At 47.2% G+C, this 24,993-nt stretch overlaps 1 protein-coding gene and 1 long non-coding RNA gene across 2 annotated transcripts in view; one reads left to right on the forward strand and one right to left on the reverse strand.

Moving 5' to 3' along the window:
* LOC146869048 (E3 ubiquitin-protein ligase TRIM39-like) overlaps positions 1–24,993 on the reverse strand; it is a 148,500-nt gene that overhangs the window by 10,637 nt on the left and 112,870 nt on the right. The window lies entirely within an intron of this gene.
* The window catches only part of LOC146869049 (uncharacterized), a 220,729-nt gene continuing 200,077 nt past the window's right edge, over positions 4,342–24,993 (forward strand). Inside the window, exon 1 of the long non-coding RNA XR_014979365.1 lies at positions 4,342–4,471. This is a non-coding gene — a long non-coding RNA (uncharacterized LOC146869049). The remainder of the gene's footprint in view (positions 4,472–24,993) is intronic.

Below are 24,993 nucleotides of genomic sequence, written 5' to 3' on the forward strand. Positions count from 1 at the left end.
CGCACCTGTCTACCGAGAGCCGCCCGCTGAATTCTTGATCCGGAAGACCCACGAGGTGCAGAACCTGCATCTCTCCTGAAGCCTCGTCCAAGCACATCGCACGTTCCCAGGTACAGTGAACTCTCTATCGGACTCGGGGTCCGCAACGTTCTGATTTCCCCGTATCACTGTACCCTGGGTGCACTGCGCATCATCGTGACTGGACCGACTCAACCGAGCCCTGTGAAGCGCTCGTGATCGAATAAGTTACCAAAGACAAGAACAGTGCCTAATTATCATCTTGTGGCTTCCATTTCACAACCGTTATTGATGGTCTTGTACATGCCTGCGTAGCAAAGAATCTTTTATATAAAGCATCCGTATTTTTGATACAACTTACGCCTGGTGTCCGTTTGTGGGGGATCATTGTGGTTTACTGTGTGTGATCATAAATGCTTAACTGACTAGCGCCCTGAAGTTTAGCCCTGACTGCTCGCGCCACACTACCTATAGGGTGAGCAGGGGTTGTTCTGAAGGGGTAACTCTCTCGCCCTGAATAGAAGAAGGGACCACTGCTTGTCACAAGTACCTACCTGTGCCAACCAGAGGTTCCCCATTCTAACAGTGGGGAATCCAATTGAAGGTTTTTGCGGAGGGTGTTGAAGCAGCTGGAGGCGACAGCGTTGACCTGACGGTTCATGGAGAGGGAGGAGTCAAGTACGATGCCGAAGTTTTGGGCGTGGTCCGTGGGGGTGGGAGGGCTGCCGAGGGGGTTGGGCCACCAGGTGTTGTCCCATGCAGAGGGGGAGGGTCCGAGGACGAGGACCTCTGTCTTCTCCGAGTTGAGCTTTAGGCAGCTGCTGCTCATCCAGGATGCGACGTCCTTCATTCCTTCCTGGAAGATGAGTCTGGTGGTGAAGGAGTCATTGGTGAGGGAGAGGATGAGCTGGGTGTCGTTGGGGTAGGATACTATGCTGAGTCCGTGCTGTCTGATGAGGGCGGTGAGGGGGGCCATGTAGATGTTGAAAAGCGAGGGGCTGAGCGATGATCCTTGGGGTACTCCGCAGTTGATTTCCGTGGGTTCGGAGAGGAACGGTGGCAGTCTGATTCTTTGGGTTCTGCTGGTGAGGAACGAGCTGATCCAGTCGAGGGCAGTTCCTTGTATGCTGGTGTCGTGGAGTCTGGCAGTGAATGTGCGGTGTGAGACGGTGTCGAACGCTGCTGAGATGTTGAGTAGGATCAGGGTTGCAGTGTGTCCTTGGTCGAGGAGGGTGCGGATGTCGTCTGTGGCGGCGAGTAGAGCAATCTCAGTGCTGTGGAATCCGGATTGGGAGGGGTCGAGGATCGAGTTTTCTCTGATGAATCTCGTTAGTTGTGCATTGGCGGTCTTCTCTTGACTTTGGGCGTGAAAGGGAGGTGGGAGATGGGTCGGTAGTTCTTGAGTTCCGTGGAGTTTGCTGAGGGCTTCTTGAGCAGGGGTCTGATTTCTGCGCATTTCCAGTCGTCGGGGAAGATGCCGGTCTCGAAGGTGGCATTGATGGTGCGTCATAGTTCTGTAGAGATGGTGGTGGCGGCTCTGTGGTAGATGCGTGGTGAGCAGGGGTACGGGGAGGGCACCTGAGTGGATGCCTTTCATGGTTGAAGTGGTGTCTTCGGTGGTGACTGGGGTCCAGGAGGAGATGGTGGGCTGGCTGGCGTTGCTGGTCAGTACACTATATTAGATACTACAGAGGAGGGTGTGGATGTCGTCTGTGGCGGCGAGTAGAGCGGTCTCGGTGCTGTGGTTGCTGCAGAATCCAGATTGGTAGGGGTCGAAGATGGAGTATTCTCTGATGAATCTCATTAGTTGTGCATTGACGGTCTTCTCGGTTTATACTAGAAGGTATAAAGTAAGGGCTGCTTCCTGCGAGGACAACGCAACGCGGGATAGGACCGCCGAAGTTTTATTGTAAAGAAGGAGGCAAGATGGCGTCTGAGTGAGGCCACCACTCACCTCTCTCCTGTCCCGCTGGATATTTCTCTGTGCCGTGAAACCGGATTATAGGCTGGGGCTATTGTCTAACCGGAGATCTATATGGGCCCACTCTGGCAGAACAACGAGGCGGGCTCTGGACACGTTCGAGCCTGGGAAAGACCGTGCTCCTGCTTCGGCCGCTGGGAGGCTCTAACGCGGATGCTGCTGACAGCCTGGATACAGCAACGCTCCACAGGCTGGAACGCAGACCGCAGAGTTAGCGATGATGGCTGCTCGCGGAAAAGAGAAACCACGGATGGCGGCCTCTGCTACCACCTCCATACAATCACGCTTTAGAGGGACAGATGCCAAATTGGAGGGCAGCAAGGGAGACCCTCGTGCTGGTAAGGGGGACAAACAGGAATAGCAGAAAAAGGAAAAAATAGAGCCTCACGTAAAGACAATTTCCCGATGCTTACAGGCGTCTGGAGAGGTAGGGAGGTCGCAACCTTCCATCTCGAGCATGTTTCTACCCCTTGATATGAGCGAAAAGGAGAAGGCTGGGCAGGAAAGACACCAAAATCAAGGAAATGGTGATGGTATACAAGGGGCGGAAAATGAGAATCCCCTAGCTAAAAGGGCGACCCCTTGGCTGGCAAACTGTGATAATACTATTCTGGAAGCATCTTCACATACCTGCCCGGCGGATGAGACTGGAAGTAATGATAACTGCCCCCCGATATACCTACCGATAAATCAAATGACGAGAAGGGTGTTAGTACACCAGATATGACAAAAGTAAGCAAGGCGCATCTAGAGGGAGTGAATCTCAAAGAAAAACTATGGAGACTGGTTGTTTATCCCCGGATTCTTTAGGATATAAGGGGCATGTGGGCGTCATATTTCAAAATCCTAAAAATCTCAGTATAGTGCCTAGTTCCCAGATTTCTGCGTAGCTGTAACAGCCAACGGTGTCTTGCCTGCTTATACCCTTGACAAAAAAATATTACATGATATTCCGTCTCCGCTGCATTGCTACATGCCGGACATCCCAAATTGGATGAGCCCGCCCATTTATTGTGAAAGCACGCAACGGGAGCACCCCATGCCTAAACTGCAGGCATAACTTCTTGGTAAGGGCCGGCTGGATATCGTCCAGGGCAGGTTCTAATCTGTACTGGTTTTTTATCTCTATAAACACTGCAATTAATGAGCCAGTCACAGAACTTCCCTGTATCCGGGTAAGTTTGTGCTCCTTGTAGCTCTCTAACAGGTCCTTCCTAGATATTATCAGGCAGATTTCTTCTGCATTGTTCCACAAATTACGCCTTCCGATGGCCGCAAAAGTATTCTTGATGAAGGCCAGCCATGGTAGTTTGCTTGCATCCTGTAAGCTCAACACTCCGCTCAGCTGTTCCCTGTGTACAGCCAGTTCTGGGGTACTCCACAGACGTCGCCAGAATAAAAGTGGTCCAAGAGCGGCATCGTCTGCAATTGGACTAATCCAGGGTCCATGGTAAGCGGGGAGCTTGGGGGAAGACCCAACAATTGCCTGGCAAAGGAATTCTCAATTTTCTCTTTAGAGCCAGATGGATGATGACCCCATATATCAGCCCCATACAGCGCAGCACCCCTAGCTTGTGCTTTGTAGATTTTCACCACCGGCCCAACAGATTTATGGATACAACTTCTGTATACCTTTGTCAGTTCCCCCATTGTCAGGGCCAGCTTTAAGCTTGCTTTCTTGATTTGGGCACCCCAGTCCATTTTTTCACTGAGTGTGATTCAAGGGGTTTTCCATCTAGGCAAGGATTTGACCAAACACTATTAACTGCATTAAATACCATGTATTTGGTTTTCTGAAAATTGATCTCCAACCCCCTATTGTTGCAAATAAACATAAAAGCTGTCTAAGGCCCTCTGAATTCCCATAGGTGACTTTGAGAGCAGAAGGGGTTATTCACGGTTCACCAGCTGAGGGGCATCAATATCCTTCCCAGCAATCAGAGCCTCAACTAGGCCATTAATATAAATGCAAAAAAGGGTCGGGCCAAGACGCAGCCTTGGCGTACACCTCTGTCTACAGCAGGGGTCTTCAATCTGTGGGGCGCGACCCCCAGGGGGGGCGTGGACTCACATAAAGGGGGTCGCGCATTCCCGATCGCACTCCTGCCTGGATCCAGAATCCAAAACGTGTGCTCTTCGTTTTGAATTCCGAATAGTGCATTTCAATGTGCTCTCTGATTGGAGGACATCAGAAAACAATACAACGTCATCCACGACTGTCCTCCAATCAGAGAGACTGCAGGATGCACACCCGGAAATGCCGAGAACTAGGGCCATAAATATGCACCTGTGGAATGAACAAGAGTGCATCAATGATTTTTTTGTTACTGCCTTGCACCCCTTTGCCTTTCCTGGTCGTTACTGCCGCGTGGTTCCAGCTGGTGCCTTTTCCGTGCCTGTTTCTCGTGGCTGCTCCTGGAATCTGATCGCCTGTTTCCTAGTTCCCAAGGCAACCAAGGCTTCGAAGAACTGGTGAGTCAGCTGCCTCTTCCTTTCTCCGCATCCACCATGCCCTGCTTTTCACCCCTCAGACATACAAACACACACCCCTCACCTTTATTTCAAACTATGCCATTTCTGAAACCTGGCTACAATACAAAAGTAACGTTTATTTACGTTCACTTCCTCCTTCACACTGACTGCAAAAGCCTTTTTACTCTCTTATTCTGCGTGGTCCCTTGATTTCTTTGAAATCGATTTTTAACAGCATCATTCCGCCGCTACTAGATGACATCAAACAGCAAAGTACTGAAATTATGTATGTGCTATGTGGGCTATTTTCCAAAATCATGCATTAGGAATGGCTCAGTAAACTTTTGTACATGTTCCAGGAGTTTCTCTTTGACCACATGTTCACAAGTTCGAATTTCAGTGAGTGCACTCTGCCTTCCATCCTTACGAGGTCGATAAAATAATTATTGTTGAGTTGGGTAAAAATAAACATCAGTTATCTGTCAGTGACACCAAGGGGCCTTCTTGGGGTGAGCTGGACACTCTGCAAATATGCCTATTGTATAGATATCAAGATTCAGGCAAGGCATCAGAGGTAAAACTGAAGAAAGCGGCAGTGTGCCATTGTTTCTACCTTGCAATGACATGTCTTGGCCTGAGTAGTATTTATTAGCTTGAATGTATATTGTGGGAAGGTATTTTAAGTTTTTAAATAAAAATCAATGTTTTGTTCAAGTACTGTTAGCCAAAAGGTGGATGGAAGACACACTGATAAAGTTAACATGTTAATGGAACCTCCTGTGCCTCAGAACATACCTCTACTGCACTCATATTTTGATCATTATTATCATCATAGATTCTGGCAGCATTATGAACAGTCTCGTACCAGTTATATACTTTATTAGAGCACACCGCATCTTGCATCAGTGGTTCTTTAGAGGCTTTCCAGAGACAAACAAATTATTTTGATACTGTGATGTGAAAGGCTCTTAGACTGTGTGATCTCTCTTCCTATGGCACAGAAGCAACGCTCTTCCTTTCAAAGTGGATAGACCGGAGCAAGCAATATAATTTGCTTCATGCAAACATAATCCTACACTCAAATTGGCCCATTATGGGAGATGGAAAAAAAAAATGTGTCCTCTGGTAGTCAAATTATATAAACCTGTGCAGTAACTATCCACACATCTTACCAGGCCATTATTAGTTGGTAAATACCCAGAAAACAGTTTGAAGATTACTGCTTGCTTTATTCCTAGACTTATTCATTTGTCAAGTGAGCAAGGCGCCATAGCTGATGAACACCAATTCTGAATATCAATAAAAGAGTGAAATACAACATGCCAACAGTGAACGTTAGAGTTGCAGTGCAAGAAACGCAACAGGGTATAGTCTGCGACAAGCATATTTGTGAAACAGGAGACAATAGCTGCAAATATTTGCAATACTTTCGGAGGAAAAAAAGTGAAAAGAACAGAACACCTGTCCACGAAGGAGGGAGTTCATGGTCAGGCTCCAGAGCCTAACCGACTTTACTATCACAGCTTCATGTGGGCTTATTTGAATTGTAACTATTTAACAATCAGTTTGTGGAGTTGTTTCTTTTTTGGGTGGAGTTTTACATAGCGCAAACTAGACCCGAAGGTATCTTTACATGAGCACCAGTTATGATACAGAGGGAAACATTAATTTTTGTTAGGCATGAGGAGACTAAGTGATTTGCCCAGAATCACAAAATGTTGAGCGTCCTTGCTGAGACTCTAACCCGGTTCCCGAGCTCCGAGGTCGACCACCCTAGCCGTCAGGCCATATTCTAGTAGTGATGTAATGAAAATAGTAAAAAAACTATGGACGGTCTTCACACATGTCAGGAACTGGTCACAAACAAATGTGTATTTTCTGTTACTTTGCTAGAGGACATTATGAGGTTGGTAATTCTGCCATTTAGGTACATCGAATCAGTTCATTTTGAGACATACATCTTTACACGATCAAGCCTGTAATCTTCTGGTCACAACAGTACTTGTCTGTTGAACAGAAGTGGTGGGGATTTGAACATGCCAACCATTTTTTTGCTGCTTGTTTGCCTGGTTTATGGTCTACTCTTGATTTCTGTGCTACTTCCACAAATATTTTCTGCAGGAAGCACAAATGCATGCAGTCTACCATTACTTGCAAAACACCTATACAGCTCAATCCATTACAGGTTTAAAACTGCCCGCATTACAAACAAGTGACTCTTTTTTTAGATCTCATATACACTGCCCTCACACGCAGTAAACTTCTTTGTCCACTCCGTGCTATATCCCTTATAGCTCAGTGAGCTCCAGTGATGAGTGAGAGGGGAGGCGACACTTGGTGGCACTAGCTGAAGCAAGAGAGTATCAAGCATCCACAAATTGACCGTCTGTCAGGAGAAAAACAGGCACACCCATCACATTAGTTCATCGTCACCCAAATAGGTTTTGTCAAATTATGCTTTGCTTGGGAAAAATAAAGTACTGTTGTGCATTTTTGGGGAATTCTTTTTGGAGACTTTATGTTTGAACTGAGTAGTAAGCCTGTGACTCCAATCCACAGTTACCCACAAACCTTTGATTTGCTAAACACTGTTTAATAATATTTCCCCACCATAAAAATGATTTGCTGTGGGGCGTTTATTCTCGTCAAGGATGAGGAGTACCAAGTTCTAGAAATTTTTGTCAGCAGGGGGGTCCTCAAGCCAGAACATTTTGACAGGGGGGTCTCGGCATCAAAAAGTTTGAGGACCTCTGGTCTACAGGTATGGGGCAGTAAGTTAACCATTTTTGCCGTACCTAATTTGGGCAAAATTTCCTTCATGCAGTCATTTCAGCTGGTGGCAACGGTAAGGTGGAGCCCCAAAGTCCAATAAAATAGCCCACAGTTTGTCCCTCGGCACCAAGTCAAATGCGGATTTTGCCAAACCAGATTTCGCACACGCTACTGTTGAGAGGAGATGGCGGCTTAGACAGCTTACAACCCCTCTCCAGACAGCAGGGGCAAACTCCAGGCAAAAGCTAGGCTGAAAGTTGTCTTTCAGGGTCAGAATTTTAGCTTCACTTCTGAAATCCAAGCCTAGAAGCTACTGGATGATATCTTAGCAGGGGCCGTTAGTGGTAAAAAAAAAAGTCTGTATAATGCTAGGGAAAGCAATGATAGAGGCTGTTGATTCCTCTTTATGGGAGAGCTGTATTTCTTTTTATGTATATTTGATCACTGGTGGGGGGGAGAGAGGTGGAGGGAAAAGAGGAGTGGTCCAGACGTCCTCGTGCAGGCTCATGGTTGAGCCTGATTCCCTAGGTTGTGGCGAGGGTGGGGGATGGAGAAAGGGTGGGTGAATGGGATCCTCAGACGGGTCATAAAAGGGGCTGGTTCAATAGTGTTTTTGTCACATTTATCACATTTGTCACATTAGATGAAAAGAGTGAGGGATCGGTGTGGTGGGACTGCTGTATAGTGATGTGGCACCAGAATCTGGTTAATGTTATAAGCCGACATGGGCAGACTTAGGATCGCAACTATCAACATCTGTGGTCTCAATGACATCAAGAAAAGGCACAGGGTAGCAGTTGGGTCACAAGCGTTTGTGGCAAATATTATTTGCCTCCAAGAGACACATATCGAAGTATCACAAGTACATGTATTAAAAACACTGGGGTATAGCATGGTTAGTGCAACAACGCAGGGGGCCAGGGTCGGGGCGTTGCTATACTGGCTCAAGGAGGCGGGATCCAATTCACACTGTCATGTCTGATAAGTTTGGCCGGTGGGCGAGTACTGAATGTCAATATAGTATGGGTACGAAACTGACACTGTGCACAGTATATGGATGTAATAGCGACGATCCTAGTGTACTTGATACTATCTCCAGTGAATATTCTGTGCGGGGGCTATAATATTAACGTACCCAGTGATTGGTCTCTAGAGGTCGGATGGAGATACACGGGTAGGAAACCAAAAGCGTTTCAGGCATTAAGAAATCTATGCCAGACCCATGGTCTGATTGATTGCTGGCACCTGATCAAACCAAATGACCCAGGGTACACTTATTTTTCTGACCCGCATATGATTCATGCTAGACTGGACTACATGTTTCTTTCGAATACACTGAGCTCAAAATGTCATATAGAAAAGCTACCGCGGGTACTATCAGACCATAACCCATTGGTTCTCGATTTAGAATTAGAATTATCCAGTCCAAACTTAAGATCATGGACATTTGAGAGCTCAATGCTACTAAATGAGGAATATTGTACACACATGAGACAATGGATCCCAATGTTCGTGGAGGATAATATGGGGAGTACATCAATTGAGGTGGCGTGGGATGCCTTGAAAGCAGGTATTAGGGGAGAAACATTGAGGTATTCCTTAAATCCTAACAAATGAAGGCAAACAATGAAGGCTCTTCAGGATAATTTAGGGGCAGCAGAGGAGGGATTGGTAAGGGCTGAGGGACGGGATCTGAAGGTAGAATAACGACGGGTGGCGATCGCTAAAGCCTCCATCACTGATATTCTGGCGGATAAAGTAATGACTAAAGCAACAGCCCAAAAAGAAACAGTTTATGAGTTTAGCGAGCAGATTGGTCATCATTTGGCAGTTCATACCAGGCAGCAAATAACATCTAACAGAATCAGAGAAATTAATGACCCTGTGCTAGGGCGGATTACCAACCCAGATTTAATTCTATACTTCTTCCCGTCACCTAAAAGGAATTATAAAAACATTATTTGTACATATTTTCAATGGTTGACGGCCTCCGGGATCATAGTATTTGGCTAAAATAGTGGTTTTCTGAAAAAAGAATAAATCTCCCTTACAATTGGGCGCCTACCATCCTATTACCTTGATTAACGATGACTCTAAAATCTATTCAAAGTTATTGGCCATCCGACTTGCGCCAATAATTCATAAGGTTATCTCGGGGCGCCAACATGGGTTTGTTCCCGGGAGATCAAAAACTGACCATGTCTTGAGAGTTATCACACTATTTGATATCACCAATGTTGCAGGAGACCCTATGGCTCTTATCCAATTGGATGATGCAGAAAAAGCTTTTGATAGGGTCTCCTCCCAATGTCTATGGACGGCCATGTCTAGAATTGGTATTAGGGATGGTTTTATTCAAGCAGTCAAAACATTATACGTCGAACCATCAGCGGTAGAAATAGTGAATGGTACCCTCTCTGAAATTTTTTTAATTTCCCGGGGGACCAGGCAGAGCTGCCCGTGCTCCCCTCTTTTCTTTGCAGTGTGTATTGATCCTTTTATCCGCAGGTTAGAAAATAATGTGCTAATACCGGCAATATGGTCAGTGAACTGGGCAACTGTGACCTTGGCCTATGCAGACGATATTGTCCTTGTTACATCAGATCCATAATTCTGCCATAAAGGTAATCGAAGATGCGACTGAGCGCTTTGGGCATATCTCTGGATATGCTCTGAATCAAGATAAGACGCAGCTTGTGCTTAATTATAAAGTCAAGATGATAGACAACCGGGTAGTCGAAAAGGCCACGTATTAGTATAACTTCCAGGCTGGATAAAGTGGTCAAAGACAATATGGAGCCTTTAACGGAGAATACTAAAAAAGATCTTGCAAGGTTAAATAACCTACATTTATCCGTAGGGGGTAGGTGTAATGTGATAAAAATGCTCTTTTTTTTTAGGGCCATCTGTTTAGAATTCACTCCTCAATGGTTTAAAGCAATAGAAAACATATTCTCCCAGTTTATAAGGGCATATTCGCGACCTCGCCGAGCCCTTAGGTTTCTCATCCTACCGAGGGACAGGGGGGGTTTGGCTCCCCCGAACCTGAAACCATACTATTGGGCCTCCACACTGATATATAGTCACAAGCTGGTCAGGACGAATGCAGGTTCCTTCTCCGTTTGAACTTATTTTGGGGGGAGAGACGGGAGGATGTTTTTGGCGACAACAATACAACAGTTATTACCAAAAAAATTGCTTTAAAACTCTTTTTAGTGCCTTTGAAGTATGGAGTGCTATACGTAGAACCCTGGGAATTGGTAGATTATCTTTTTATACACCTATATCTAATAATTGCAATCTTCCCGAGCTCTTTGGAGATTTGTTTATGGATAAATGGATTAGGGCTGGAATAGATCAGTTTGGCTGTTTTTACTCCCCCTCAGGGCTCCGGTCCTTTGATGAGATGAAAGAAGAAAATATTCTTTATTAGTGGGATTTTAGTTTATCCAGATTTGGGATTTTCTCTTACGAAAAGGAAGTGGACGGGCCAAGTTTGAGAGAGCGGAAACAATTAAAAGTATAGTGAAAGAAAAAGTAAACTCTATCAGGGAGATCTATGGCCTTATAAATGTGGCTATGCCCGATGATTTGGACATGTGTTCTCAAAGATGGCAGCTGAAATTTGGGGTTTCAGCTGCGACTTTTCTGTATGCGTATGAGATGTCACAATATATTTTAATGTCCACTAGGCTACAAGCACAGTTTTATAAGACCCGTTTTTCTTTATACTATGCGCCAGACAAGATAGCAAAATGGGGGGCTGGAAAGGAAACATTCAGTCCACGTTGTGCACTTTATAATGCTGATATCATTCACATCTTTGCGTCTTGTAACGTATCACAAAAAATAATCAAGGATATATAAGATTTTTTATCGGAGGTGTTAAAAACTGAAAGAATATTGTCAAAGGATGTAATATTGTTAGGGATTTCTGAAGCAAATCGAATGGGGAAGGGTCATGAATTAATTTTTATATCTATGGCGGCCTTAAGGATGTGTATTGCTTCCGCCTGGCTGGACTCTAGGTCACCTGCTTTTCAACAATGGCTAGCCAGATTATTAGCAACGTAGAGTTTGGAAATAGCTATATATAGACGGAAAGGGAGCCGCTTACGCTGAGAATGCATGAAAATCTGGGACCTCCTGATTACTTGGATTCAAGGTCAAAGCGTGTCATGATAGAGTATATGTATTTGTTTTCCCCTGTGGTTTATTCTGGCTGAATAATGGCGTTTATTTTGTAAGAGGAAATCTGCACATTTCACTTTAGGAATTTTTTATGGGCGTCACACAAATTGCTCTTTAACAGGATTGTATCGGACTGACAGATCCTTGGGAGTTTATATGTATTTTAAATATGAAATGTATTGCATAAACTTGATTAATTATGTTTGATGCAATGATGTTTTACCTGTCTGAGGAGAGGGTTGGGGGTTCACGAGAGGGGGTGGATCGACAGGTATTTAAAATACAATGAATTAAGATAATTTTTAAAAAAAAGAAGGTATAAAGTAAGAGTCAGTACACTGCATTAGATGATACAGAGTGACAGAGATATTCCAAGGTATACAGTGCTACTCAGTACATTGTATTAGATGGTACAGAGTGACAGACCTACCCAAAGGTGAAATGTATTAATCAGTACACTGAATCAGATGGCACAGAGTGACAGAGCTATTAGAAGATATACTGTACTAATCAGTGCACTGCATTATAAGGTGCAGAGTAATAGAGGTACTAGAAGGTATACAGTACTAGTCAGTACAATGCATTAGATAGTTCCTAGGCATACTGTACAAGTCAGTACTCTGTATTAGATGGTACCGAGTAACAGAGCGGCTCCAAGGCATAGTGTACTAGTCAGTACTCTATATTAGATGATACAGAGCAAGAGAGGTACTAGAAGGTATAAAGTACTAGTCAGTGCACTGCATTATATGATAAAGAGTGACAGAGCTACAAGAAAGTATACTGTACTAGTCAGTACACTGCATTCGATGGCACAGAGTGACAGAGCTACACCAAGGTATACTGTACAAGTCAGTACACTGTATTAGATAGAACAGAGTGACACAGCTACTCCAAGGTATACAGTACTACTCGGTAGACTTCATTAGATGATACAGAGTGACAGAGCTACTCCAAGGTATACAGTAGTAGTCAGTACACTGCATTAGATGGTACAGAGTGACAGCACTACTAGAAGGTGTACTGAACTAGTTAGTACACTGCATTAGATGGTACAGAGTTACTTGAAAATATACTGTACGAGTCAGTACATTGGTATTAGATGACACAGAGTGGCAGATCTACTCCAAGGTATACAGTACTAGTCGGTACACCGCATTGGATGGTACAGTGCGACAGAGCTACGAGATGGTATTCTGTATAAGTAAGTACACTGCATTAGATGGTACAGAGTGGCAGAGCTACTTGAAGTTATACTGTACTAGTGAGTACACTGTATTATAAGGTACAGAGTGACAGAGCTACTTGAAGGTATACTGTACTAGTCAGTACACTGCATTAGTTGGAATAGAGTAACTGACAGCTACTCTAAGGTATAATGTAGTAGTCAGTACACTACTTTAGATGGAATATAGTTCCAGAGCTACTAGAAGGTATAATGAACTAGTCAGAACACTGTATTAGATGTAATTGAGCAACAGAGCTACTAGAACATATACTGTACTAGTCAGTACACTGTATTAGATGGTACAGAGTGACAGAGCTACTGAAAGGCATACTGTAGTAGTCAGTAGACTGGCACAGAATTACAGAGGTACAGAAGGTATTCTGTACTTGTCAGTACACTGTATTAGATGGCACAGGGTAACAGAGCTTCTAGAAGGTATACTGCACTAGTCAATACACTGCATTAGATGGTTTGGAGTGGCAGAGCTAGTCCAAGGTATACTGTAAAAGTCAGTACACTGCATTAGAGGGAACAGAGTGACAGAGCTGCTTGGAGGTATACTGTCCTAATCAGTACACGGCATTAGATGGTACGGAGTGTCAGAGCTACTCGAAGGTCTACTGTACTAGTAAGTACACTATATTAGATGGTACAGAGTGGTAGAGGTACCCCAAGGTATAATGTACTAGTAAATTAGCTACTACAATGTATACTGTACTACTGAGCACACAGTATCAGATGGTACAGAATGACAGAGCTACTAGAAGGTATACTGTACTAGTTTAGTGGCCCAGGTAGACACCACCCTTTAGGGATGCTTCGATTGGTTATTGTATTAGTAGAATTAATGAGTGTAGATACAGCTGTTATTCCAGGTGTAAGGTCACAGCAGGTAAATTCATGCACAGATACCACTCTACACATCTTGCTGGTGGTCCCCGTGTCTTTTAGATTCCCACAGACTTTGGAGATACTGCCTTTGGCTTTAGCTGTCCACAGACGCCGCCTCCCTATTCCTACTAGACCTCAGCCAGGATTTGGGGGTCACAGTTAAGGTTCTGATCAGATGTGCTGTGGACGAAAGACATTTGGTTGTGACGTAAAGGCCGGAAAGCCGAGGTCCATCTCTTGGGATGTCCAATCTCAGGTCCATGTTCCCAAGGCCCCTGTCTAGCCTTAGGAATGTCTGAGAGGGAATAAACATTTCTACCTCAGGTCAGTGCAGCTAGAGAGGATCATTTTAATCTGATTCACTTCCAGCAGGGGCCTGTCCCAGGCCGGAGCTAAGCTCTAGTGAAGTCAAGACTACAGTGTTGTGTGGGAGGGTTTTCACGTTTTCCCAATACATTTATTTAAAACTCCAAGTATTTAGGGAAATAAACCACCGCACATCTTTTGTGGGTCAGAAGGTTACAGTGGGAACAAAGCAAGATTACAATTTGGGTGTCTGATTATTTACAGACATATTTGAGACTAAGGTATCTTGTAGAAACACTACAGGGGCTGAGCCAGAATATCTCACTGAACTCTAACACCCTGTCAGAAGTCACAGTCCAAAGATTCCTATTTCCAGTTTTGTGTCAACACTAATTCGACAAAAACATGAAGTTTCTGCCCAATTAGTATTCCAGGTGACAGTATTACCACATGCAGTATTACCACATGCAGTATAGCCATGTGCAGCATAACCACATGCAGTATTACCACATGCAGTATTACCACATGCAGTATTACCACATGCAGTATTACCACATGCAGTATTACCACATGCAGTATTACCACATGCAGTATTACCACATGCAGTATTACCACATGCAGTATAGCCAGCTCCAACATAACCACATGCAGCATAGCCACATGCAGTCTTACCACATGCAGCATAGCCACATGCAGGATTACCACATGCAGTTTAACCACATACAGTATAGCCATGTGCAGCATAACCATATGCAGGATTACCACATACAGGATTACCACATACAGGATTCCCACGTGCATGATTGCCATGTGCAGCATAACCACATGCAGTATTACCAGATGCAGTATTACCACATGCAGGATTACCACATGCAGGATTACCACATGCAGGAATACCACATGCAGGAATACCACATGCAGTATAGCCATGTGCAGCATAACCACATGCAGAATTACCACACGCGGTTCCACTCAACCAGATATTACAGGGGCCATATTCCACTTTGGCTGAAATTACAGAAATTGTAGCAGGAAAACGACAAATAGTATTCAGGAATTATCTGCAGAAATCAGTGCAGCAGTACTCTACTGTTGTCTGGTGTTGTGTGTGCATGCATGGCATGAGAGCATATGTGCGTGATACGATGGGCCTAACTGCAAGTGCAGGGTGTGAGTGTGGACTGTGAGGGAAGATCTCATGAATTGTGAGTGTGCAATAGGTCAGTGCAGGTGCATGCGCTAGGCCAGTGTAGATGCATGTGCTAGGTCAGTGTAGGGTCACAAGCAAGGTCAGAGTAGGTTCATGAGCTAGGTTAGTGTTGGTTTATGAGCTAGGTCATGTAGCTGCATGCGCTAGGTCAGTGCAGATGTATGTGTTAGGTCAGTTTAGGGTCACAGGTGAGGTAAGAGTAGGTTCATGAGCTAGGTCAGTGCAGCTGCATGCGCTAGGTCAGTGTAGATGCATGCTCTAGGCCAGTGTAGATGCATGCTCTAGGCCAGTGTAGATGCATGCTCTAGGTCAGTGTAGATGCATGCACTAGGTCAGAGTAGCTGCATGCGCTAGGTCAGTGTAGATGCATGTGCTAGCTCAGTGTAGGTGCATGTGCTAGGTCAGTGTAGATGCATGTGCTAGGTCAGTGTAGATGCATGCGTTAGGTCTGTGTAGGTGCATGTGCTAGGTCAGTGTAGGGTCACAAGTGAGGTTAGAGTAGGTTCATGAGCTAGGTCAGTGCAGCTGCATGTGCTAGGTCAGTGTAGATGCATGCTCTAGGCCAGTGTAGATGCATGCGCTAGGTCAGTGTAGATGCATGGTCTAGGTCAGTGTAGATGCATGCGCTAGGTCAGAGTAGCTGCATGCGCTAGGTCAGTGTAGATGCATGTGCTATCTCAGTGTAGGTGCATGTGCTAGGTCAGTGTAGGTGCATGTGCTAGGTCAGTGTAGATGCATGCGTTAGGTCTGTGTAGGTGCATGTGCTAGGTCAGTGTAGGGTCACAAGTGAGGTTAGAGTAGGTTCATGAGCTAGGTCAGTGCAGCTGCATGCGCTAGGTCAGTGTAGATGCATGCTCTAGGCCAGTGTAGATGCATGTGCTAGGTCAGTGTAGATGCATGCTCTAGGTCAGTGTAGCTGCATGCGCTAGGTCAGTGTAGATGCATGTGCTAGCTCAGTGTAGGTGCATGTGCTAGCTCAGTGTAGGTGCATGTGCTAGGTCAGTGTAGGTGCATGTGCTAGGTCAGTATAGATGTATGTGCTAGGTCAGTGTCAGTGCATGCACTAGGTCAGTGTAGGTGCATGCGCTGGGCCAGTGTAGATGCATGCGCTAGGTCAGTGTAGATGCATGCGCTAGGTCAGTGTAGCTGCATGCGCTAGGTCAGTGTAGCTGCATGCGCTAGGTCAGTGTAGCTGCATGCGCTAGGTCAGTGTAGGTGCATGCGCTAGGCCAGTGTAGATGCATGTGCTAGGTCAGTGTAGGTGCATGTGCTAGGTCAGTGTAGGTGCATGTGCTAGGTCAGTGTAGATGTATGTGCTAGGTCAGTGTCAGTGCATGCACTAGGTCAGTGTAGGTGCATGCGCTAAGCCAGTGTAGATGCATGTGCTAGGTCAGTGTAGGTGCATGCGCTAGGTCAGTGTAGATGCATGCTCTAGGTCAGTGTAGATGCATGCTCTAGGCCAGTGTAGATGCATGTGCTAGGTCAGTGTAGGTGCATGCACAAGGTCAGTGTAGGTGCATGAGCTAGGACAGTGTAGATGCATGCTCTAGGTCAGTGTAGATGCATGCTCTAGTTCAATGTAGGTGTATGCACTAGGTCAGTGTAGATGCATGTTCTAGGTCAGTGTATGTGCATGCTCTAGGTCAGTGTAGGTGCATGCACTAGGTCAGTGTAGATGCATGCTGTAGGTCAGTGTAGATGCATGCACTAGGTCAGTGTAGATGCATGCACTAGGCCAGTGTAGATGCATGCTCTAGGTCAGTGTAGGTGCATGCGCTAGGTCAGTGTAGATGCATGTGCTAGGTCAGTGTATGTGCATGCTCTAGGTCAGTGTATGTGCATGCACTAGGTCAGTGTAGATGCATGCACTAGGTCAGTGTAGATGCATGCTCTAGGTCAGTGTAGGTGCATGTGCTAGGTCAGTGTAGATGTATGCTCTAGGTCAGTGTAGATGTATGCTCTAGGTCAGTGCAGGTGCATGCACTCGGTCAGTGTAGATGCATGCTCTAGGTCAGTGTAAGTGTATGCACTAGGTCAGTGTAGATGTATGTGCTAAGTCAGTGTCTGTGCATGCTCTAGGTCAGTGTAGGTGCATGCACTAGGTCAGTGTAGATGCATGTGCTAGGTCAGTGTAGATACATGCGCTAGGTCAGTGTAGGTGCATGCGCTAGGTCAGTGTAGATGCATGCTCTAGGTCAGTGTAGGTGCATGCACTAGGTCAGTGTAGATGCATGCGCTAGGTCAGCGTAGGTGCATGCGCTAGGTCAGTGTAGATGCATGCGCTAGGTCAGTGTAGATGTATGTGCTAGGTCAGTGTAGGGTCACAAGTGAGGTCAAAGTAGGTTCATGAGCTAGGTCAGTGTAGGTGCATGCGCTAGGCCAGTGTAGATGCCTGTGCTGGGTCAGTGTCGGTGAATGTGCTGGGTCAGTGTTGGTGCATGTGCTGGGTCAGTGTAGATACATGTGCTAGGTCATTGTAAGTGCATGTGCTAGGTCAGTGTAGGTGCATGCGCTAGGTCAGTGTAGGTGCATGCGCTAGGTCAGTGTAGGTGCATGCACTAGGTCAGTGTAGGTGCATACACTAGGTCAGTGTAGGTGCATACACTAGGTCAGTGTAGGTGCATGCGCTAGGCCAGTGTAGATGCATGCTCTAGGTCAGTGTAGGTGCATGCACTAGGTCAGTGTAGATGCATGCGCTAGGTCAGTGTAGGTGCATGCGCTAGGTCAGTGTAGATGCATGCTCTAGGTCAGTGTAGGTGCATGCACTAGGTCAGTGCAGATGCATGCACTAGGTCAGTGTAGGTGCATGCGCTAGGTCAGTGTAGATGCATGCGCTACATCAGTGTAGATGCATGCGCTAAGGCAGTGTAGGTCCATGCGCTAGGTCAGTGTAGATGTATGTGCTAGGTCAGTGTAGGGTCACAAGTGAGGTCAGAGTAGGTTCATGAGCTAGGTCAGTGTAGGTGCATGCGCTAGGCCAGTGTAGATGCATGCGTTAGGTCAGTGTAGATGCATGCTCTAGGTCAGTGTAGATGCATGCACTAGGTCAGAGTAGCTGCATGCGCTAGGTCAGTGTAGATGCATGTGCTAGCTCAGTGTAGGTGCATGTGCTAGGTCAGTGTAGATGCATGTGCTAGGTCAGTGTAGATGCATGCGTTAGGTCTGTGTAGGTGCATGTGCTAGGTCAGTGTAGGGTCACAAGTGAGGTTAGAGTAGGTTCATGAGCTAGGTCAGTGCAGCTGCATGCGCTAGGTCAGTGTAGATGCATGCTCTAGGCCAGTGTAGATGCATGCGCTAGGTCAGTGTAGATGCATGGTCTAGGTCAGTGTAGATGCATGCACTAGGTCAGAGTAGCTGCATGCGCTAGGTCAGTGTAGATGCATGTGCTAGGTCAGTGTAGGGTCACAAGTAAGGTCAGAGTAGGTTCATGAGCTAGGTCAGTGTAGGTGCATGCACTAGGTCAGTGTAGGTGCATACACTAGGTCAGTGTAGGTGCATGCACTAGGTCAGTGTAGGTGCATACACTAGGTCAGTGTAGGTGCATACACAAGGTCAGTGTAGGTGCATACACTAGGTCAGTGTAGGTGCATACACTAGGTCAGTGTAGGTGCATGCGCTACATCAGTGTAGATGCATGCTCTAGGTCAGTGTAGGTGCATGCACTAGGTCAGTGTAGATGTATGCGCTAGGTCAGTGTAGGTGCATGCGCTAGGTCAGTGTAGATGCATGCTCTAGGTCAGTGTAGGTCCATGCGCTAGGTCAGTGTAGATGTATGTGCTAGGTCAGTGTAGATGCATGCACTAGGTCAGTGTAGCTGCATGCGCTAGGTCAGTGTAGCTGCATGCGCTAGGTCAGTGTAGGTGCATGCGCTAGGTCAGTGTAGATGCATGCGCTAGGTCAGTGTAGATGCATGCGCTAGGCCAGTGTACATGCAGGCACTAGTCCAGTGTACATGCATGCACTAGGCCAGTGTAGATGCATGCTCTAGGTCAGTGTAGGTGCATGCACTAGGTCAGTGTAGATGCATGTGCTAGGTCAATGTATGTGCATGCTCTAGGTCAGTGTAGGTGCATGCACTAGGTCAGTGTAGATGCATGCGCTAGGCCAGTGTAGATGCATGCTCTAGGTCAGTGTAGGTGAATGCACTAGGTCAGTGTAGATGCATGTGCTAGGTCAGTGTACGTGCATGCTCTAGGTCAGTGTATGTGCATGCACTAGGTCAGTGTAGATGCATGCACTAGGTCAGTGTAGATGCATGCTCTAGGTAAGTGTAGGTGCATGTGCTAGGTCAGTGTAGATGTATGCTCTAGGTCAGTGCAGGTGCATGCACTAGGTCAGTGTAGATGCATGCTCTAGGTCAGTGTAAGTGTATGCACTAGGTCAGTGTAGATGTATGTGCTAGGTCAGTGTAGGTGCATGCGCTAGGTCAGTGTAGATGCATGCGCTACATCAGTGTAGATGCATGCTCTAGGTCAGTGTAGGTGCATGCACTAGGTCAGTGTAGATGCATGCTCTAGGTCAGTGTAGGTGCATGCAATAGGTCAGTGTAGATGCATGCGCTAGGTCAGTGTAGGTGCATGCGCTAGGTCAGTGTAGATGCATGCTCTAGGTCAGTGTAGGTGCATGCACTAGGTCAGTGTAGATGAATGCGCTAGGTCAGTGTAGGTGCATGCGCTAGGTCAGTGTAGATGCATGCACTAGGTCAGTGTAGATGCATGCGCTAGGTCAGTGTAGGTGCATGCGCTAGGTCAGTGTAGATGCATGCTCTAGGTCAGTGTAGGTGCATGCACTAGGTCAGTGTAGGTGCATGCGCTAGGTCAGTGTAGATGCATGCGCTACATCAGTGTAGATGCATGCTCTAGGTCAGTAGGTGCATGCACTAGGTCAGTGTAGATGCATGCGCTAGGTCAGTGTAGGTGCATGCGCTAGGTCAGTGTAGATGTATGTGCTAGGTCAGTGTAGGGTCTCAAGTGAGATCAGAGTAGGTTCATGAGCTAGGTCAGTGTAGGTGCATGCGCTAGGCCAGTGTAGATGCCTGTGCTGGGTCAGTGTCGGTGAATGTGCTGGGTCAGTGTTGGTGCATGTGCTGGGTCAGTGTAGATACATGTGCTAGGTCATTGTAAGTGCATGTGCTAGGTCAGTGTAGGTGCATGCGCTAGGTCAGTGTAGGTGCATGCGCTAGGTCAGTGTAGGTGCATGCACTAGGTCAGTGTAGGTGCATACACTAGGTCAGTGTAGGTGCATGCGCTAGGCCAGTGTAGATGCATGCTCTAGGTCAGTGTAGGTGCATGCACTAGGTCAGTGTAGATGCATGCGCTAGGTCAGTGTAGGTGCATGCGCTAGCTCAGTGTAGATGCATGCTCTAGGTCAGTGTAGGTGCATGCACTAGGTCAGTGTAGGTGCATGCGCTAGGTCAGCGTAGGTGCATGCGCTAGGTCAGTGTAGATGCATGCGCTACATCAGTGTAGATGCATGCTCTAGGTCAGTGTAGGTGCATGCACTAGGTCAGTGTAGATGCATGCGCTAGGTCAGTGTAGGTGCATGCGCTAGGTCAGTGTAGATGCATGCTCTAGGTCAGTGTAGGTCCATGCGCTAGATCAGTGTAGATGTATGTGCTAGGTAAGTGTAGGGTCACAAGTGAGGTCAGAGTAGGTTCATGAGCTAGGTCAGTGTAGGTGCATGCGCTAGGCCAGTGTAGGTGCATGCGCTAGGCCAGTGTAGATGCCTGTGCTGGGTCAGTGTCGGTGAATGTGCTGGGTCAGTGTTGGTGCATGTGCTGGGTCAGTGTAGATACATGTGCTAGGTCATTGTAAGTGCATGTGCTAGGTCAGTGTAGGTGCATGCGCTAGGTCAGTGTAGGTGCATGCGCTAGGTCAGTGTAGGTGCATGCGCTAAGCCAGTATAGATGCATGTGCTAGGTCAGTGTAGGTGCATGCGCTAGGTCAGTGTAGATGCATGCTCTAGGCCAGTGTAGATGCATGCGCTAGGTCAGTGTAGATGCATGCTCTAGGTCAGTGTAGATGCGTGCACTAGGTCAGAGTAGCTGCATGCGCTAGGTCAGTGTAGATGCATGTGCTAGGTCAGTGTAGGTGCATGTGCTAGGTCAGTGTAGGTGCATGTGCTAGGTCAGTGTAGATGCATGCGTTAGGTCTGTGTAGGTGCATGTGCTAGGTCAGTGTAGGGTCACAAGTGAGGTTAGAGTAGGTTCATGAGCTAGGTCAGTGCAGCTGCATGCGCTAGGTCAGTGTAGATGCATGCTCTAGGCCAGTGTAGATGCATGTGCTAGGTCAGTGTAGATGCATGCATTAGGTATGTGTAGGTGCATGTGCTAGGTCAGTGTAGGTGCATGTGCTAGGTCAGTGTCAGTGCATGCGCTAGGTCAGTGTAGGTGCATGCGCTAGGCCAGTGTAGATGCATGTGCTAGGTCAGTGTAGATGCATGTGCTAGGTCAGTATAGATGTATGTGCTAGGTCAGTGTCAGTGCATGCACTAGGTCAGTGTAGGTGCATGCGCTAGGCCAGTGTAGATGCATGTGCTAGGTCAGTGTAGGTGCATGCGCTAGGTCAGTGTAGATGCATGCACTAGGTCAGTGTAGCTGCATGCGCTAGGTCAGTGTAGCTGCATGCGCTAGGTCAGTGTAGGTGCATGCGCTAGGCCAGCGTAGATGCATGTGCTAGGTCAGTGTAGGTGCATGTGCTAGGTCAGTGTAGATGTATGTGCTAGGTCAGTGTCAGTGTATGCACTAGGTCAGTGTAGGTGCATGCGCTAAGCCAGTGTAGATGCATGTGCTAGGTCAGTGTAGGTGCATGCGCTAGGTCAGAGTAGATGCATGCACTAGGTCAGTGTAGATGCATGCACTAGGTCTGTGTAGATGCATGCACTAGGTCAGTGTAGATGCATGCGCTAGGGCAGCGTAGGTGCATGCGCTAGGGCAGCGTAGGTGCATGCGCTAGGTCAGTGTAGATGCATGCGCAACATCAGTGTAGATGCATGCTCTAGGTCAGTGTAGATGCATGCGCTAGGTCAGTGTAGATGCATGCGCTAGGTCAGTGTAGATGCATGCGCTAGGTCAGTGTAGGTCCATGCGCTAGGTCAGTGTAGATGTATGTGCTTGGTCAGTGTAGGGTCACAAGTGAGGTCAGAGTAGGTTCATGAGCTAGGTCAGTGTAGGTGCATGCGCTAGGCCAGTGTAGATGCCTGTGCTGGGTCAGTGTCGGTGAATGTGCTGGGTCAGTGTTGGTGCATGTGCTGGGTCAGTGTAGATACATGTGCTAGGTCATTGTAAGTGCATGTGCTAGGTCAGTGTAGGTGCATGCGCTAGGTCAGTGTAGGTGCATGCGCTAGGTCAGTGTAGGTGCATGCGCTAGGTCAGTGTAGATGCATGCGCTAGGTCAGTGTAGGTCCATGCGCTAGGTCAGTGTAGATGTATGTGCTTGGTCAGTGTAGGGTCACAAGTGAGGTCAGAGTAGGTTCATGAGCTAGGTCAGTGTAGGTGCATGCGCTAGGCCAGTGTAGATGCCTGTGCTGGGTCAGTGTCGGTGAATGTGCTGGGTCAGTGTTGGTGCATGTGCTGGGTCAGTGTAGATACATGTGCTAGGTCATTGTAAGTGCATGTGCTAGGTCAGTGTAGGTGCATGCGCTAGGTCAGTGTAGGTGCATGCGCTAGGTCAGTGTAGGTGCATACACTAGGTCAGTGTAGGTGCATACACTAGGTCAGTGTAGGTGCATACACTAGGTCAGTGTAGGTGCATGCGCTAGGTCAGAGTAGGTGCATGCGCTAGGTCAGTGTAGATGCATGCGCTAGGTCAGTGTAGGTGCATGCGCTAGGTCAGTGTAGATGCATGCGCTACATCAGTGTAGATGCATGCGCTAAGGCAGTGTAGGTCCATGCGCTAGGTCAGTGTAGATGCATGCTCTAGGTCAGTGTAGGTGCATGCACTAGGTCAGTGTAGATGCATGCGCTAGGTCAGTGTAGGTGCATGCGCTACGTCAGTGTAGATGCATGCGCTACATCAGTGTAGATGCATGCGCTAAGGCAGTGTAGGTCCATGCGCTAGGTCAGTGTAGATGTATGTGCTAGGTCAGTGTAGGTTCACAAGTGAGGTCAGAGTAGGTTCATGAGCTAGGTCAGTGTAGGTGCATGCGCTAGGCCAGTGTAGATGCCTGTGCTGGGTCAATGTCGGTGAATGTGCTGGGTCAGTGTTGGTGCATGTGCTGGGTCAGTGTAGATACATGTGCTAGGTCATTGTAAGTGCATGTGCTAGGTCAGTGTAGGTGCATGCGCTAGGTCAGTGTAGGTGCATGCAATAGGTCAGTGTAGATGCATGCGCCAGGCCAGTGTAGGATCACACACGAGGTCAGAGTAGGTTCATAAGCTAGGTCAGTGTTGGTTTATGAGCTAGGTCAGTGTAGCTGCATGCGCTAGGTCAGTGTAGATGCATGTGCTAGGTCAGTGTAGGGTCACAAGTAAGGTCAGAGTAGGTTCATGAGCTAGGTCAGTGTAGGTGCATGCACTAGGTCAGTGTAGGTGCATACACTAGGTCAGTGTAGGTGCATGCACTAGGTCAGTGTAGGTGCATACACTAGGTCAGTGTAGGTGCATACACTAGGTCAGTGTAGGTGCATGCGCTAGGCCAGTGTAGATGCATGTGCTAGGTCAGTGTAGATGTATGTGCTACGTCAGTGTCAGTGCATGCACTAGGTCAGTGTAGGTGCATGCGCTAGGCCAGTGTAGATGCATGTGCTAGTTCAGTGTAGGTGCAGGCGCTAGGTCAGTGTAGATGCATGCACTAGGTCAGTGTAGCTGCATGCGCTAGGTCAGTGTAGGTGCATGCGCTAGGTCAGTGTAGGTGCATGCGCTAGGTCAGTGTAGATGCATGCGCTAGGTCAGTATATATGCATGCACTAGGCCAGTGTACATGCAGGCACTAGTCCAGTGTACATGCATGCACTAGGCCAGTGTAGATACATGCTCTAGGTCAGTGTAGGTGCATGCACTAGGTCAGTGTAGATGCATGTGCTAGGTCAATGTATGTGCATGCTCTAGGTCAGTGTAGGTGCATGCACTAGGTCAGTGTAGATGCATGTGCTAGGTCAGTGTAGGTGCATGTGCTAGGTCAGTGTAGGTGCATGCACAAGGTCAGTGTAGGTGCATGAGCTAGGTCAGTGTAGATGCATGCTCTAGGTCAGTGTAGGTGCATGTGCTAGGTCAGTGTAGATGTATGCTCTAGGTCAGTGCAGGTGCATGCACTAGGTCAGTGTAGATGCATGCTCTAGGTCAGTGTAAGTGTATGCACTAGGTCAGTGTAGATGTATGTGCTAGGTCAGTGTAGGTGCATGCTCTAGGTCAGTGTAGATGCATGCACTAGGTCAGTGTAGATGCATGCACTAGGTCAGTATAGATGCATGATCTAGGTCAGTGTAGATGCATGCACTAGATCAGTGTAGATGCATGCGCTAGGTCAGTGTAGGTGCATGCGCTAGGTCAGTGTAGATGCATGCTCTAGGTCAGTGTAGATGCATGCTCTAGGTCAGTGTAGGTGCATGCTCTAGGTCAGTGTAGATGCATGCTCTAGGTCAGTGTAGGTGCATGCGCTAGGTCAGTGTAGATGCATGCGCTAGGTCAGTGTAGATGCATGCGCTAGGTCAGTGTAGATGTATGCGCTCGGTCAGTGTAGGTCCATGCGCTAGGTCAGTGTAGATGTATGTGGTAGGTCAGTGTAGGGTCACAAGTGAGTTCAGAGTAGGTTCATGAGCTAGGTCAGTGTAGGTGCATTGGCTAGGCCAGTGTAGATGCATGTGTTGGGTCAGTGTCGGTGCATGTGCTGGGTCAGTGTCGGTGCATGTGCTGGGTCAGTGTAGATACATGTGCTAGGTCATTGTAGGTGCATGCGCTAGGTCAGTGTAGGTCAGAGGTCTTCAAAC

The sequence above is a fragment of the Triturus cristatus genome, chromosome 1_1, assembly GCF_964204655.1.
Source record: "Triturus cristatus chromosome 1_1, aTriCri1.1, whole genome shotgun sequence".
NCBI classification, from domain to species: domain Eukaryota; kingdom Metazoa; phylum Chordata; class Amphibia; order Caudata; family Salamandridae; genus Triturus; species Triturus cristatus.